This window comes from Lissotriton helveticus, chromosome 4_1, assembly GCF_964261635.1.
Source record: "Lissotriton helveticus chromosome 4_1, aLisHel1.1, whole genome shotgun sequence".
Taxonomy (NCBI): Eukaryota; Metazoa; Chordata; class Amphibia; order Caudata; family Salamandridae; genus Lissotriton; species Lissotriton helveticus.
The window spans coordinates 1,268,042,485-1,268,059,224 of record NC_136063.1 but is presented as its reverse complement, the minus strand read 5'-3'; positions in this window follow the sequence as shown (position 1 = coordinate 1,268,059,224).

Genomic DNA, 16,740 nt, shown 5'->3' with positions numbered 1-16,740 from the left:
CTGGCGAAAGGCCAACGCTTAGACATGAAAGGAGGCAAAGGGACGCGCGCACGCAAAACTCACGGCAGACTGGTGAACGCGCCCCGACCATCTGGATTCTATTACCGCAGCACCCTGACAGCTATAATTGTTAATTTATTGCACTGCCGTGCGCATAACCACACAGGATATGGCGGAAGTGCTGAAGCAGAAAAACATATGGCCTATTGTATGAAGGCTACTAGAAACAGGGCACCGCGCGGACCAATTACCATGCACCAGGCAAAACAAACTACTGAAAAATCTCGCGCACTGAGGAATTTTTCCTGCACTATCCAGAACCCCGTAACTAAAGGAGCTCGGAGCTCCGCCCCCTTGCTGACGCAGGGCTGACGTAGGCCGAGCCCTAAAAAGCAGTGGATTGCGGGTGCGCGAAATATAGTTAGTACAACTAACTATATAGGAGCAATTTCAGTGGTTTTGTATGAGTGAAATGTCCAGCTAACTATAACACCCCAAAAACTTATATTTTTTTGAGTGAATTTTAAAGGTTTTTTAAAAGATAATTCCTAACTATATAAGGCTTGAAACCTATGTTTTTTTCAGTGAATATATATATATATATATATATATATGACACTGGCTGGCACGCCTCACAGCAATTTTGTTGTTTCATGCACAGAATATGCCCGGTACCCGCCCGGGAATAGGAGGACGCGAGCAGTTGGGGTATTGCACCTCTATTGTGGCATTTTGCTTCCCGCATCAAGCCCCTGCACATTGGACTCCTGATACTGGTGGCTGTGGCGATATGAGGGGACCCGAGGAGAAGCTTTGTCATCTGGGAACAGCGGAGTGTGTCATCGTGCCCTGCCTCATTGGGGTTCCGCAATAGAGAACTTTCTTAACATTATCTCTCCCCCACATTTTCACTGACCTGTGCTGCTTAATCATTTGGCATCCTGGGAGTTGTAGTTCATAGAATCACTAACGACCTGCAACAGGTGAACGGTATTGTAAGGGGGAGGAGCGGACCCTTGTCAACCATTTATAGGCAGCAGAGAAGAACGCACTGTGATTCACTTGTCTGGTGTTGGGCGCCGAGGAAGGCGTTAGCCGAAATGCATTCACCGCCGCTGGAGCTGTAACTTGGAGAATTAAGCCTTTCCTACCTATCCCCTCGGGCTCCTGCTTCTTCTTTCACGAGGGAGGTTTGCTTTGGAGACATATATATATGACAACTCGTGACCAAGGGAAGGCTTTCCCGAAACGCGTCGAGTTGCTACTTTGTTGCCGATGGATTTTGTCCAATAAAACCACTTTTGATGCAAGTTGACGTTCATGCATTCATACTATCCTTGAGGATCAAGGAATATTTGGTGTGATTGTTTCTCTGATATATATATATATATTATTTTTTTATTTTTATGAATTTCAGCAAATAGTAAAATCGAAATTAAATTGGTGTCACGGAAGGGCAAGACAGACAGTCCAAATACTCCTATTTTACTTCTTCCTGGAGCATCCTTAGAAACAGCTACTTTCTAATAAACTTAAACTTATACTTATTTCATAACTTTACAGCTGATATTTTCAATTATTCATTGAAGTGAGTTGTAGTCCAGAATTAATAAAGTCACTAACCTGTTCAGTTAGAGATTTAAACCTGAGCTCAACCCTTGCTAGCTATGGAGCAACGCTAACTGACGTAATTTCGAGAAAATGTGTAAATCATTAAGAAGTATCAAATCAGTTAAAAAGTCAAAGATACAACATAAAAAAATCCCAGTATAATTTATAACAAATAAGGAAATATTTCATAAGCAAAATGTCACAAGAATCGTCTTGGGGAACTGGAGATATGAATTTGCAAATATGGGTAAATAGTGCCTATGATAATCTGTGTAAGGAGTATACCCTGAACTAGGTGCAATTTCAGATGGACCGTGATGGAGCCCTGGTCAAAACAACTGGATTGATCCTGGCGAAGGTCTAGAAGTCAAAAAGTAAAAAAAAAAACTTCGAAGTTCCACTTCAGAAAGGGATTTTGTCACTTCTTTGAAGAAAAGCGTCACAATTTCTTCTAAGTTATAGAGCAGGAAGGGAATTGTCATTTTCCTGAGATTAAAAATCCTGCAGCGGGCAAAGTTGTAGTCTTCCCCCATGGAACCGGTGGCCAGATACTTGAAGCACGTTGGTCCCACTGGTGCTTTGGAGATTTCACACTGAACATTTTCTAAGACCCAATGCAGAACATGGGACGTAGCCGTTGTTTTTTCAGAGGTGCTTTGAGCCTTGGCTAGGATGAAGCTGAAATTGTCAGACCGATTGAAACTGACCTCTGAAACACCTGAGGAAGATTTTTCAGAAGTTTCAAAACTTTCTTCTAGTGCCCATACAACCACATAAGCACACTTCTAAGGCCCCCTGTACCTCAGGGGAGGTTCTTAGGGATTCACAAAGTGTCAGACAGAGGCTAACAAGAGTCCAGTCCAGGTGCTACTGGTCAGCTGGACACTTTAGGAAACATCCTCCTTGCAGCTTGTTGTGTCCCTGTAGACACACAAATCGGGTAACTGGCCCATGGAGTCTACTTCTATGTCCTGGATACAATGGGGAGCAGGCCTTGCCCTTCGGAGCTCCTCTCAAGTCACACTCAGCAGGTCCAATCCTCTTCTGATCTTCTGCAAGTCCAGAAACTGTTCTGGGGATAGTGTCTTTGGGTGCCACTTTTATGCCTGACATCAGCTAGTGGGTGAGTGTGACACCTTGACACTACATAACCAATGGGGTAATAGTTCCTGGAGCCAACCCTACTGGCTTTTTCAACTGTTTCTGTTTGCCTTACTGCAAACAATCTTAGTGTCAATCACTCGCAAAATCCAACCAAGATGGTGCATCAGCCATCTGTGCACGCTTTTACCAACCACACACCCACCAGCCGTCAGTGCACCCTTCCACCAGGCACACACACCTCCAGGCGGCAGTGCAGTCTTTTACCAAGCACACATACCACCAGCCATCAGAGCACAATTTCTACAGGCAGTCACACACACCACCAGCCATCAGTGCATGCATCAATTGTTAACGCATCCACAATTAACTATTGTAGCAATCTCAGTATGGTACACTTTACTTTTAAACATATTCATGTAAAGCACAGCATGCCACCATTGCTACAATTCCAATCTAACTCACATAATTCCACTACACACCACATGCACACACTCCATAACACATGGCGAAAAGACATTGGCATTTACAATGCCATTAGCTCAAACTCAAATAAATCTGAGCCCGATTGCATTTCCAATGCTTGTTTTTTTTGTCCTCATATATGCCACCAGTAGATATTAGCTCTAAATGGGCGTACTCCAGGCCACTGACACAAACCAACCTTTCCTGCCCTTAAGTTTGTGGATAGCCGATAGAGATTGCCCAGAGGTAAGGTCGTTTCCAGTCCTACTCCCTCTCTCGATGTTACTTGCCACATAGGGAGGACGGGACCACTTAACCTCTGGCATAATCATTGGACTTTTGTTGTTATTTCTCACACCATGTTTTTAAGGCAGACCAAAGTTTTACAGACTTTACTCCTCCACACAGCATATCCAATCTACTCACCGCCATGATATTTCTGAGACAATCCACAAATTTTGGAGGATGTTCCGATTTCCACTCTTTGCAGATCTCCCTTCTGGCGATGACAACCACATAGAAAATAAACTGTGATATACTACTGTTTATATCATAATCAGATGGAAAACCAAAAAAAACTAGTCTGGGGGTGCATATAATTGGTGATAACAGTACCTCTTCCAGGAATCCACACACCTGTCTCCAGTAGCTACCTATCTCAGGACATCCGACGAACATATGACCATCATCTGCTGCTGGAAGCTTACATCTTGGACATGAGTACTGTACTGTTGAAATGTTTGACAGTTTCGCCGGAGTCCAATAAGCCCTATATGCTGTAAACAGGTGGTTTCTTCTCAAGTTCGATGGTTTAATAATGTTTTGAGAAAGTATGAAAGAATCTGTCCAGACTTTTAGTATATCACCTGAGATCTGTACTATAGAAGTATCCCATAACTTGATTATTTCAGCCTCTAGGTTATCTTTGCTCCCCACTAAAATTCTATACCACTCAGCTACCTCGCCCTTCCATCCCTTCTCCCTACTTATTGATTCCAACGAAGGACTCTCTTCTTCTGTATTCCAGTTCTGACTTCCCCACCAAGCAGACAGCTGGTAAAACTTGAACCTTGTGATAGTAGCTTCCATTAAGCTTGATAGGGTTTCCCAACTTAATAGTGTCGAGCCATTACGAAGGTCCCCCCATTTCATAAGGCCAGCTTTCCTCAACGGGAGAGCTAGTTGATCCATTAAGCATTCCGGAGTGCCGGGGGAATCCCAAATTGGGGCTTGAGAGTGGTAATAAGGGATGCCTAAGATTTTTCGTATCCATTGCCAGTTATCTAGAGCTGTCCGTAGGAGCTTTAGACTCATTTTTTGTAAAAACTTCTGGTCTCCAAACTTGAAAAGAAAAAAATCTGAACTATATGGAAGGTCTAGCAGCATAGCCTGAAAGAGTCTGCCATGAGAGGTAGAGTCCAACTTATTAGCTAAAAGTCTGAAGTTTTCAAACTGAAAGGCGTAGCAATAAAGAAGTAAATCTGGGAGTGCCAACCCGCCAAGTTTTAGTCCCCTTCTCAACTTCTTCCAGGCTATTCTGGGAGACTTAGTCGCCCAAATAAAAGATCCAATCCTCCCTTGCAGATTAGAAATATCTTTTTTATTAAAGATCAAAGGAATAGAATTAAATAAAAAGGTGACCTTTGGCAAGATTATCATTTTGACTAGGTTCACCCTACCATAGATGTTTAAGGGTCGAGTGTTCCATCTAGTCAAAAGCTTTGCTAACTTCCTTTGCAACTATTAACCAACTGGTCTTAGAAGTTTCTTCCAAATTGTGGGTGAGATGGATCTCCAAATATCTAATTTTAGATTTTGCTTCTGGGATAGGGACAGGATTATTCCAGCTCATTATGTCCGTTTTGTCTCTGTTGATGCTGTACCCCGATATTGTACCAAAATCTTCGGCCAATTGAAATAGTCTTGGAATTGCCTCCTCTGGATTAGACGTATAAAGGAGGAGGTCATCGGCATAAAGAGCTGTCTTAAGCACTAGGTCTCCTATTATGAATGGTTTAATTTCTGGGTCCTGTCTCAGGGAACAAACAAAAGGCTCAATATAGATACCAAATAAGAGGGGAGATAGGGGACACCCTGCCTTGTTCCTCTGGAGATATTCAGCCATTCAGACAGACTGCAGTTAACCAAAATTTTTGCCCTGGGACCCCTGTACAAAGTTTCAATTCCTTTGATAAAAATCTCTGGAAAACCGAATTTTGCCATTGACTTCCATAAGAAGAGCCAGTTTACTTGATCAAACGCCTTAGCAGCGTCTATCGCTACAATAGTAAGCGGTGCCTTTTTTTCAATTGCACTGTCTATCGCTCCGATGACTTGAAATGTCAGTTCATTCAATTGGCGGCCTGGTATAAACCCCCTCTGGTCTGGGTGGATAATAGACTTAATTATTTTAGCTAGCCTGGATGCCAAAATACCAGAGTAAATTTTTGAATCTGAATTTAGAAGCGAAATCGGTCGATATTACTCTATCTTTTTCGGGTCTTTATTTGGTTTAACTATCAGAGAGATTGTGGCATCTGACCAGGAGGATGGGATTTGCTCTCCCTGAATAAATATTTTATTAAAGCGTTTATGTAGTGGGACTAACATTTCTTCCGTATTATCTTTATAAACCTCGGTCGGGAGTCCGTCAGGACCAGAGGCCTTATTTCTAGCCATCTTTTTCAGTTGTGACCTAACCTCTCCCTCTGTAATCTCAGTGACTATAAAAAAGCTTTGTCTGAGTCACTCAACTGTGGCAGCTCTCTCGAAGCCCACCAATTATCTAGTTCTTCCACCCCCCGATTATTCTTCTCCTGGTATAGTTCTTCATAAAAGGTTTTAGCCTCTCTTTTGATCTCTATGTCTTCTGTTAAAGGCAATCCAGTGCCACGCTGTGCTAAAGAATTGATATTATTTCTGCTCCTCTCTGTCCTAGCCTTCCAGGCTAACAAGGAACCACATTTCTCACCATATTCAAAATTACGAAGCTTACTCACTTCCCACTTATCTTTGATTACTTTTTCGGCTCTAGCTCTAAAGTCTGTTTGTAATTCTAATATTTCCTTTTCAAGACCCGGAATGCTGGCTCTATCTTCAGAGGCAGCGAGTTGAAGTTGCTGTTCCTTTATTTTGATTAGGGTTGAGCTCTTGAGTATCTCTCTCTTTTTTAAGCTTCCTATTTAAAATCATGTGAGAGCCATAAATTCCTCTTAGGTAAGACTTCAATGTGTCCCATATGATTTGATCTGAAGCTGTGTTCTCATTAAACATAAAGAATTCCAATAGACTTTCCTTAATTTTATTTCTAATCTCGTCGTTTAACAGGATGGTCCTATCAAGTGTCCACCTGTATTCTGAGAGACTGTTTTTAAAAGTTATTTTGAGCTCGACCACGGAGTGATCTGAAAGGCCAACCGGGATGTAAGAAATTGAAACAATATTAGCTAAAAGAGATTGATCTAACAAAAAAAAGTCTATTCTTGAGAACTGGCTATATTTTTTTGCTATAAAAGGAATACTCTCTAAAATTGCCATGTTTGACTCTCCATGCATCTTGTAGTGTATGATCTTTCATGATACTTTTTAAGGCTAGAAGGGATTTTTTGGGGGGATTATATTTAGCTTTAGAGGTGCGGTCTAGTTGTGGGTCCAGTAAGAGGTTAAAGTCGCCTCCTAATATGACTGGAACTGTATATTGTAGCATATATTTTTCTAGCTTATGGAGGAAACAAGCATTATCTTCATTAGGGCCATAATATACCCCGCACAAAAGTTTAGTGCCGCCAATTGAAACAACTGCAACCAGCCATCTTCCTGACTGATCTGTACCCCAATCATGAATCCTAATCCCTTTATTAGCACGCACCACCATAGCTACCCCTCTGGTAACACCAGTTTGTTTAGAGCAAAAGATTTCCTGAACCCAGTTATATCTTACAAATATTTTTCTACACTCTTCCGCTTCCAAATGAGTTTCCTGCAAAAGATATATAGAAGCTTCAGAGTTTTTCAAGAACTCACAAACATTTTGCTGTTTCTTCTGGCTCCCCAAGCCATTCAAGTTCCAGGAAAGGATTTTACTACTAGGTGACAAATTTGAAACCAATATGTAATGTAACTACCCCTACACCTATAACCGATGGTGGCCTGTAGTTACATTCAAGCTTAAAAAGATGACAATTAATGGCGAATGAGGACATTTTTATCTGTTTCTTCCCTTCCCCCCTGTGAACCCTCCCCGCCCACCCCCCGAGGAACTCAACCCTCCTGTTTGGCGTGGATACGCCTTTAAGAGGCCCTACATCCTCAACACACCCGCTACGTGTAACTGCATTGGTCTTTGCTCCAATGTTTTTTTTTGGTTTTTTTTCCCTGAAGATTCCCTCTTTATCTTTATCAGTTATTAGTTACTATTCCTTACCTAATTCCCTCTTTCCTTTTTTTTTCTTTCTAGTAGGTATTTCTCGATAAAGTGGAGCTCCCCCCCCCTTTTTTTTATATATATATATATTTTTTTTTATTTTTTATTTTATTTGAGCAATCTCTAGAGACACAATTTCGCGAAGAATTGGTGAAAAGTTAACTACTCTCATTTTTTTTTTCAGAACAAATTTTATTGTGCTGTTGAAGAGTTACAGAAAACATACAGCGTCCCGAGTCCGGGGAGGCTGCGAGCATGAAGGCAAAAATCACATTATGGGACAATTCAAGCAGCTATATAAACACAAACACTAGCCCCAACGCCCTCCCCCCAGCACCCCCCTAGGTTCCCACCCGAGGTCCCCCCCACCCCACCCCCTGCACAGCGTCAAATTAGACCATACATAGAATCTAATATAGTAGATGAAGTGTGGAACCCTCCTCACTCGGGCACAATGTCCAAATGTCCTTCCCCCGGTCCATCACATGCTGGCGGCTCCAGCCAGAGCCCCCTGTACTCAGCCCAGCGTTTCCAAATTTTGTAATGTTTCTTGGGGCAACCCCGGGCCTCAAATATCGGGCGTTCCAGGCCCATCGAATAGTCCAGCCCCTTCTTCCACACACCCAACAGGGGAGCCTTGGGGTCCTTCCAGGCACGGGCCACATCCCTCTTGGCCACCACAAGACCCAACAGCAGCAAGTGGCGCTTATAAACATTTCCTCCCACCTGTTCCAGGACATGAAGGAGGCCTAACTTTGGTGTGCGAGGAAGGTCCCAGCCCAGTACCTCAGACAAACAATTCCAGACACCCGTCCAAAACTTCCGCAGGCCCTCACATGCCCAGACAGTATGCAGGAACGTTCCAGTCTCCTTACCACACCTCAAACAGATGGGAGATGCAATCAAGCCCGCCTTCCATAGCCTTTCCCTAGTGTAGTATGCTCTATGTAAGTATTTAAACTGTATAAATCGTAGCCGGACTGCTATGGCCGCTCCCCTGGGAGCTTCGAGTGCCTCCCTCCAGTCTTCCTCCTCAAATGCTCCTAGATCGCGTTCCCACTTGGTCCGTAGAGAGTCCAGGGGTGTCGAGCAATGCGTAACCAACGTTTGGTATATGGACGAGATTTTCTTGGACTCCAATTCTCCCATGAAGACCTTCGCCTCCAGGGGGCTGAACTCGGGCAACGAGTCCAGACCTCGCAGGGTAGGGGCGAGGGCGTGACGAAGCTGCAGATATTTAAAAAATTGGGTCTGAGGCATGTCGTATTCCTCGCGCAGGTCCTGGAACGATTTAAGAGTCGTACCCCGGACCACATGACCCACGGCCGAGATATTGATCGCATCCCAGCCTCGGAAACCCTGCAGGGACATCAACTCCGGCAGCTGCCCGTTCTGCCACAACGGGGTCTCCCTCGTCAATCTGTTCCACCACCCCATTCTACGGAGCGCGCCGCGCCATATGCGGAACACGGTTTGTGTGACCGCCGGGAGCCTCCTCCTTTTAACCGCTGAATACAGGATCGTGTGCAGCGTGTCGGGGTCCATCAGGAAGCGCTCCAGGGCGTAGGTAGGGTCACTCCGCTCCCCATACCACCATTCGTTAAGCACCAAGAGGTGGGAAGCTTGGTAGTAGGACAAGACGTCCGAAGTCGCCAGTCCACCACAATATGTGGACAAAAAGCATGTGCGGAGCGCCACTCTCGCCGCCCCCCCCGCCCAGAGGAAAGTACCAAGTGTCGAGTTCACCAGTCTGAACCACCGCGGTGGTATAGGGTACGGATGATTTTGTAGCTGATATAAGAGGCGCGGAAGGGCCACCATTTTAAAGATGGCCGACCGGCCATAGATGTTCAAGGGCATGCGGGACCACGTAGCCATGTCGGATCGGATACGCTCCCACACCGGCACGATGTTACGCGCCCAGGAGACTCCTGGAATGTCTGTTAGAAATATCCCTAGGTACTTAAGTCCGCCTCTCGCTTCCTGCAGTGCCCCGGCCCAGGGCCCCAGGTCTCGGCGCTCCCCAAGCACCCACAGCGGTGATTTGCGTACGTTCAGGCGAAGGCCTGACACCTCCCGAAGACACGCATGATGTCGAGGACTCGTGGTCCAGATCTGTTCAGGTCCGTGAGGAAGAAGAGGACATCATCGGCGTACAGTGCAAGTCTGTCGGAGGGTCCCCCAGTCCACTCAATGCCCCGCATCTGTGCATCGATTCGGACCCACGCCGCCATGGGCTCCATGGCTAGGGCAAAGAGATACGGTGAAAGGGGGCAACCCTGTCTGGTGCCTCTACCGATGGGAAATGGAGCCGATATTGCCCCAGCCACTCTCACCGACGCCGTGAGATCAGTATACAACAAATGAATATAGGATAGGAAGCGGGGCCCTAGATTCAATCGGGACAAAAGGGCCCGGAGGTAGACCCAGCTCACGGAGTCAAAGGCCCTGTCAATGTCGGCCAGTAAAAGGGCCGCTGGTATCCCCGCTGTCCGGACTGCCTCCAGCACCACCTGCGCACGCCGGATATTGTGGCGCGTCGCCCTGTGGGGCATAAATCCGGCCTGATCCGGGTGCACGAGCGCCGTAATGTACGGGAGAAGGCGATTAGCTAACGCCTTTGCAAGAATTTTGGCTTCAGTGTTTAGTAGCGATATCGGTCGGTAGGACTCAGGTCGGTCCGGAGGCCTCCCTGGTTTGCAGAAGACCACTATTTCAGCATGCCGCCAGTCCCTCGGGAGTCGGCCACAATCCCTGGCTTCTTCCAACGCTCTACCATAGTAGGAGCCCAGTTGGAGGTGAAAGGTCTTAAAGAATTCACAGGGAAAACCGTTGGGCCCGGGGGCCTTGCCCGTGTTCAGTTCTCCGAGGGCCGTACCCAGTTCCTCCGCCGATAGGGGGAGGTCCAGGGCATCTCGCTCCTCGTCCGAGAGCGATCGTGGCGGGAGATCAGCCAGGAACTTATCCACGTCGCTTGGCGAAAGAAGTTCCCGAGGGGCGTACTGGGCCTCGTAATACCGCGCAAATGCGCCCGCCAGGGCCGATGGGGTAGTGATGGACCCACCCGACTCATCTCGCAGACAAGGCAGAGACTGCGCGTGAAAAGTGCTTTGGCATAGTCTATAGAGCATCGAGCTGGACTTGTCACCCCACTGATATATCCGACTCTGAGTCGCCAACCACAACTGGCGAGCCTCGTCTAACTGCAAGGAGGCATAGGACTGTTGCAGCAATAGAAGGCGTCTCACATCTTCTTCACTCCCGTCAGCACCGCATCTATGTTCTTGGTCCCTAACACGCTCGGCCGCCTGAACCAAGTCCTCCCTACGCTGCCTGCGGTCAGCCGCACACCAGGCAATGTCCACGCCACGTAGCGTGGGCTTCAAGGCCTCCCAGAGGGTCACGGCATCAATATCAGGGTGATCATTATCACTCCAGTAATGCGCAATTGCCTCTCTCATATGAGACAGATAGGGTTCTCGCTGCAGGTGCCATGTGGAGAGACGCCACCTGAAGGGCTGCCGCCGCCTGTCTAGGGAGAGGTCTAGCAGAACAGGCGAATGGTCTGATAGGCCCCGTGGTAAAATTTGTGTGTTATCGACCCTCCCGACCCAGGCCTGGGGAACGAACAAGTAATCGAGTCTAGAAAAGGACTTGTGCACTGGTGAGACGTAGGTGTATTCGCGGTGTTGAGCATGCTGATGGCGCCACGTATCAGCCCACCCCATGCCTCTCACCATACCATCTAGCTTAGTAGGTGTGTCCGATACCACCTCACCCCCCAACCTGTAGCGGTCCACTCGGGCATTCATCACATCATTCCAGTCCCCACCAACAACTGCCATAACATTCGGGATTTCAGCCCACACTCCGAACAACTTTTCAATCAGAGCACTTTGCAGCGGGGGCGGAGCATACACACTCCCAAAGACGACCTGTTCCGTCCCTATCTTGCCCTGGATAAATACATATCTGCCCTGTGGGTCAGCCCATTGAGTTTCATGAGTGTAGGACAGCCTGCGGTGCACCAGTATAGCCACCCCCCGGGAACCCCTCGCAAATCCTGCATGGAACACTTGATTGTAACCATACCTCTGAAGGCTAAGGGTCTTGGAGCCCAAGAGGTGGGTCTCCTGTAAAAGCAAGACATCGGCCTTGTCCCTCTTCCCTTGGCGTATGATTGCCCCTCTTTTGACCCTATCTAACATCCCCCGCACATTCCAGCTCACAACACGCAGTAATGCCCTCTGCAAGCTCGTTTCAGGAGTTTCATCCGCCATCTAGGGATGTGAAGTCAGGTAATTCATGCGGCAAGGGCCCCACACATCCATCTCGTAACGACAAGGTCCAGGAAAGCACTGTGCAGTTGAACGCTTCTCCCCTCCCCACCCCCCCTCGGAGCACCAACCCATCTGCCCCGCAAACCCACAAACCCCCACTAACTCCCCCCTCCCTCCCCCAACTTCTATGCAGCCCACAACTATCTCCCCACCCCCCCACCCCATACCTCAGTAACATTGAAGTACCTGTCGCGGTATAGCTAGATACTAGCCCCCAACGGGAGGCCAACGTCCCACTATGCCAATGGATCCCAACCAACTGTCCACCCACTCCCAACTAACCCTTAACCCAACTAGCTACTCTACCGTTCAGGGTGATGCCCGCCCACTCACGAGCATTCCCTAACCTGTGTCACATTCTCATAATGGCGGCATGAGTCACGATGTATGTCGCCAGTTCCCTCTATCAAGCTGTACGGTCGGCAGGATCCAGGGGGCGGTGCAGCCGCCCGGAGAGACACCCAGCAGAGCTAGGGTAGCATGCACGGTCAGGGCCCCGGTGCCGGAGCCTCGTCTGCAGTGTCACCCCCAGACACCCCATCTTTAGGCTGGCGGTTTCTCTGTGAGCGTGCCCGCCAATTGCTCCTACTGCGTGATCTCCTGGGGGTCCTCGGGGGTCTGGTCGCAGAGGAGGAGTCAGAGTCTCTTCTCGGAGGGGTATGAACCTTGACCCTCACCGTCTCATCAGTCCATTCAAATACCTCCTCCGGGGTGTTGAAGAACAGCGTCTTAGACTGAAACACCACTCGTAGGCGGGCTGGGTAAAGCAAAGCATATTGAATTTTCAGTTCTCTCAGCCGAGCCTTCGCCGCAGTGAATGATTGGCGCTGTTGCTGCACCAATTTAGTATAATCGGGGAAGACCAATATTTTGTGGTTGTCGTACATTACTGGCTCCTTGTCCCTCGCCTGCCTCAATATGACGTCGCGGTCATGATAGTTTAGGAGTTTGGCAATGACCGGACGGGGGCGAGCTCCAGTCGGAGGCTTCGGAAGAAGAGCGCGATGAGCCCGCTCAATGACGAAACACCTCGACACAGAGTCCGGGGGGAGCCATCCCTCCAGCCACTGGGCGAGGAAGGCCCCCATATTGCCCTTCTCGCAGTCCTCCGGAAAGCCCACGAAGCGCAGATTGTTCCTTCGCGCCCGACCGTCAGCATCTTCGACCCGGCGCGCCAGTCCCTTCTGTATCCCCTCCATAGCCGCCACTTTCTTTTTAAGGACCACCACATCGTCTTCCACATCTGTGATTCTGGCTTCAGTTTCGGTTATGCGAGCCACTGCGTTGCGCAAATCTTGCCGGAGCAGCGTGACATCAGCCCCAACTGCCCCTATTTTTGCGTCCAGTGCATCTCTTGACTGTGTGATGGCCGCCAAGATAGCCGCGTTGTCTGGGGCAGTCGCCGGTCCCGGGGGGCCACCAGACGCTCCGGCCCCACCACTCAGCCCCGTGAATTTGTCAATGGGTCCTTGCTTCGGGGCGCCACCGCTATTGCCGCCCCGCGTCATCGTGAGGAACAACCCGTGGCACAGTGTCCCAACAGCTGTATATATCTGCCCACCCACGAGGTAGAGCCTCCGGGAGGCGGTGCAGCTTCCAGGCGCGTAGCTCCTCACCGGGCCACCAGGCACAGCGGCGGGGGCACCGTGCGCAGCGGCGGCAAGACTCTCCGGGTAAAACAAGTCACAACAGTGGGCCCTCCTCAACGGGGTCGACCAAGCCCACTCACTCGCACACCCTCTGGGCCGTGGCGTAGATGGACAACAGTCCTAGTGTAGCACAGCAGCAAGGAGATCTGGGCGCCAGGGTTAAAGTACACGAGCCCCTCGGGCTCACTGTCTGGTGGTTCGTGTCGCAAGCAGGCACTGATTGACCGGCAATGGAAGGAAGCTGAGCGGCGCCACTGTCAGAGGGGGGGGGGGGGGGGGGGGGGGGAAGGGCCGATCTGAGCCCAGCAGGCCCCAGGGGTCCGGGCCCCCTCGCGGTCCGAACTGACCGCCGAGTGAGTGCCCTCCGTCGTCAGGGGAGGCCCCCCCCTCCGCACTACCACCCAAGCCGCAGCAGCCGCTCACCTCTTTGTCCCGGCGATCCAGCAGGCAGGCCGGTCCCAGGGCCCCCGGCCGTCCTCAGTGTCCCGAGCCAGGATCAGCCGCGCCTCCAGTCGGGCTCCCACAGGACTCAAGGGCTCGGCTCCAGCAAATGGTGCAGAGTGCACCGCAACAGGGTCCGCCCCGCCGCAGCACACACCCGCCGAACCGTCACCGGATGGATTCCTCCACTGCGGAGGATGAGGCGCCGGGCCGGGGAGACTTCGCGCCCCAGGGTGCATCCGCCTCAGGCCTGGTTCCGATGACCGGTCTCGGATTCAAGGTGGCCCCCAGCGCCGTCGCACTTCCGGCCGGACCCCGCAGAACTCGAGGGCCCGGCTCCAGCGCGCGAAGAAGGCCCCACCGCTCCGGGCCGCGTCTCGCCGGCACCGTCGCTCGATGGTCGCCCAAAGCGCTACCGGAGCTCACCCCCAGACATCGGCCAAGGAGGGCTGGAGCTTGGAATCCGCAGGTTAGGGCGATGCAGGAGAAAGTGCAGGATATTAATACGGCGGGACGGAGCTCGCTCAAGCCACGTCCGCCATGCTAGCCGCTTCGGCCACGCCCCAACTACTCTCATTTTAACTAGTAAATCATCAACATCTTCTGGGAAATGACAAGTATACATTTTATTGTTCCACATTATTTTGAGCAAAGCTGGGAACTTCATTTGTACCTGAGCCCCCATTGAACGTAAATCTGGCATCCTAGAGCCAAGCTCCCATTGCCTTTGAGCGGTTTTGCCCCCTATATCCGATCTTATTTGGTAAGGGTTGGCACAAAAATGCAGAGAGGTGCGCGCCAGACATCTGCTAAGGATCAACTCTTTAACGCTATATGTTTGGAAGTACACCAATATCTTCCTAGGTGCTTTGCGATCAGGGTGCAACCTAAATGGGTCTCTGTGCACTCGCTGAATCTCAGCTTCCAGGTCAATGTCCGGTCGATCCTTTAGAATATCTTCACGAAGTAGTCTACAGACAAACCCCTTTATATCCTCCACTTCTGCTCCTTCAGGAATTTTGAGGATCCTAAGATTATTGTGCCGACTCTGCGTTTCCAACCTTTCCAGAGTCCGAATCTGTGCTTTGATGGCTTCTATATCTTTGGAGTTTCTTTTGGAAGTGTCTGACAGTGCCGTGACTTTACTCTCCAGGACACTGGTCCTAGCATTGATACCCTCTAATTTAGCCTCTAGGAGATCAAATCTATCGTGTAGACCCCTCTGATTTTTCTCAGAAATCTCGAACTTACCCAGAAGATCTACTCTCAGTGCATGGAATAGAGAGCTGAGTCTGTCATTCTCATTTTCCATCCCAGTTAACCTATCTGCCCCATCAAGTTGAGGGACCGAACCATGTGTATCGTGGACTGGGAGAGGGAGAGATTGAAATTTGGTATTACCGTTAAGTGTGGTCAAAGGGGGGGAAATTACAACAGAGTTTGAAGTTACAGGTTTTCCTGGTGGAGGAGGGAGGGTTTGTACTGCATTCGATGAAGCTTCTGCACCTGAGTCTAGATTCTGCCTTGGGCCGATCTGTGCTACTACTTCTGATCCCTCCTCGCTGGGAGTTAAATCTAATACAGCGTACTTGTTGCTCAAGGGTAGTATAGAATGAAATGAGGGAGTGGGTGCTTTATTAGACCTGGTATCCTCACCTGCTTCGGCTACTTCGGCTACTTTAGAGCCTGTATTAACCTTTGCCTTTTTTGTAACGTCCTCCTTGGAGTTCACTGCTTGCTCCATGATTTTAAAGTAACTTTTAAGCGAAGGAGTTCCTCTAGGCGCTTGTATTTGTTTTATCACCTTAGCTGACTTACCCCTTCTGGCCCCACCCTTCCTATTTTGTTTATGGGGAGAGATGGGTGTCAGACCCCCTTTCTCAACAGTATCAGTGGAATTCCAAACCCCTTGTTTCCACAGGTCTTGTTTTGACCTTAGCTGATATCTGCTTCTTACTTTTCCCGACTTTCCCTTTACTGAAGCGTCCTGCTTTATGGAATAATCAGCTGAAGCAGCCCCCTCTATGTAACCACCAGCCTTAATATCTCTGCTTGAACTGTCACAATCGCGTTGACATATTGTGTTATGTTTGTCTGCCTCCATGCAGTCCTCCCCTCCAAATGCCACCTTACGGCTATTAAGCGCTGTGCAAGCCTCCCGGCATATTAAAGTTCTTGCTCTTGCTCGAAAAAGGAGCACCTCCCTGGAACGTGACCACAGATTTCCACAGCTTACTCGGAGCCCTCTATTGCCGTTTTTCACCTCCGCAGGTCGACTGCCACCGCTGACCTGCTTCGGCAACTCGTTGATCTCGCAGCTCGAAATTCGGCACAGCCGCCCTGTCTCTGCCTCCCTCGCGTATCGACGCTCATGCATTCCCGCAGAGTCCTAGTGCCCTCATGTTCACCTCAGTGGCTCCAACCTCCAAAACAACAAAACGGGGGATAATTCAATAGCGCGTATAATACTATTGTTAAAAGGTAACCATCTGTCCTCACCGTTTATTTAGACATCATCTTCCTTAAGTTTTAAAATGAAAAGACCAGTCGAATTCATCGTTTCAGGGTGTTTTCGAGTGCGGAGCCTCGCAGCAGCCGTTAGCCTGCCGCCGCAATGTTCCTCCTCGCCCTCATGATCAAAGTGGCTCCCAAAGACACTATCCCCAGAACAGTTTCTGGACTTGCAGAAGATCAGAAGAGGATTGGACCT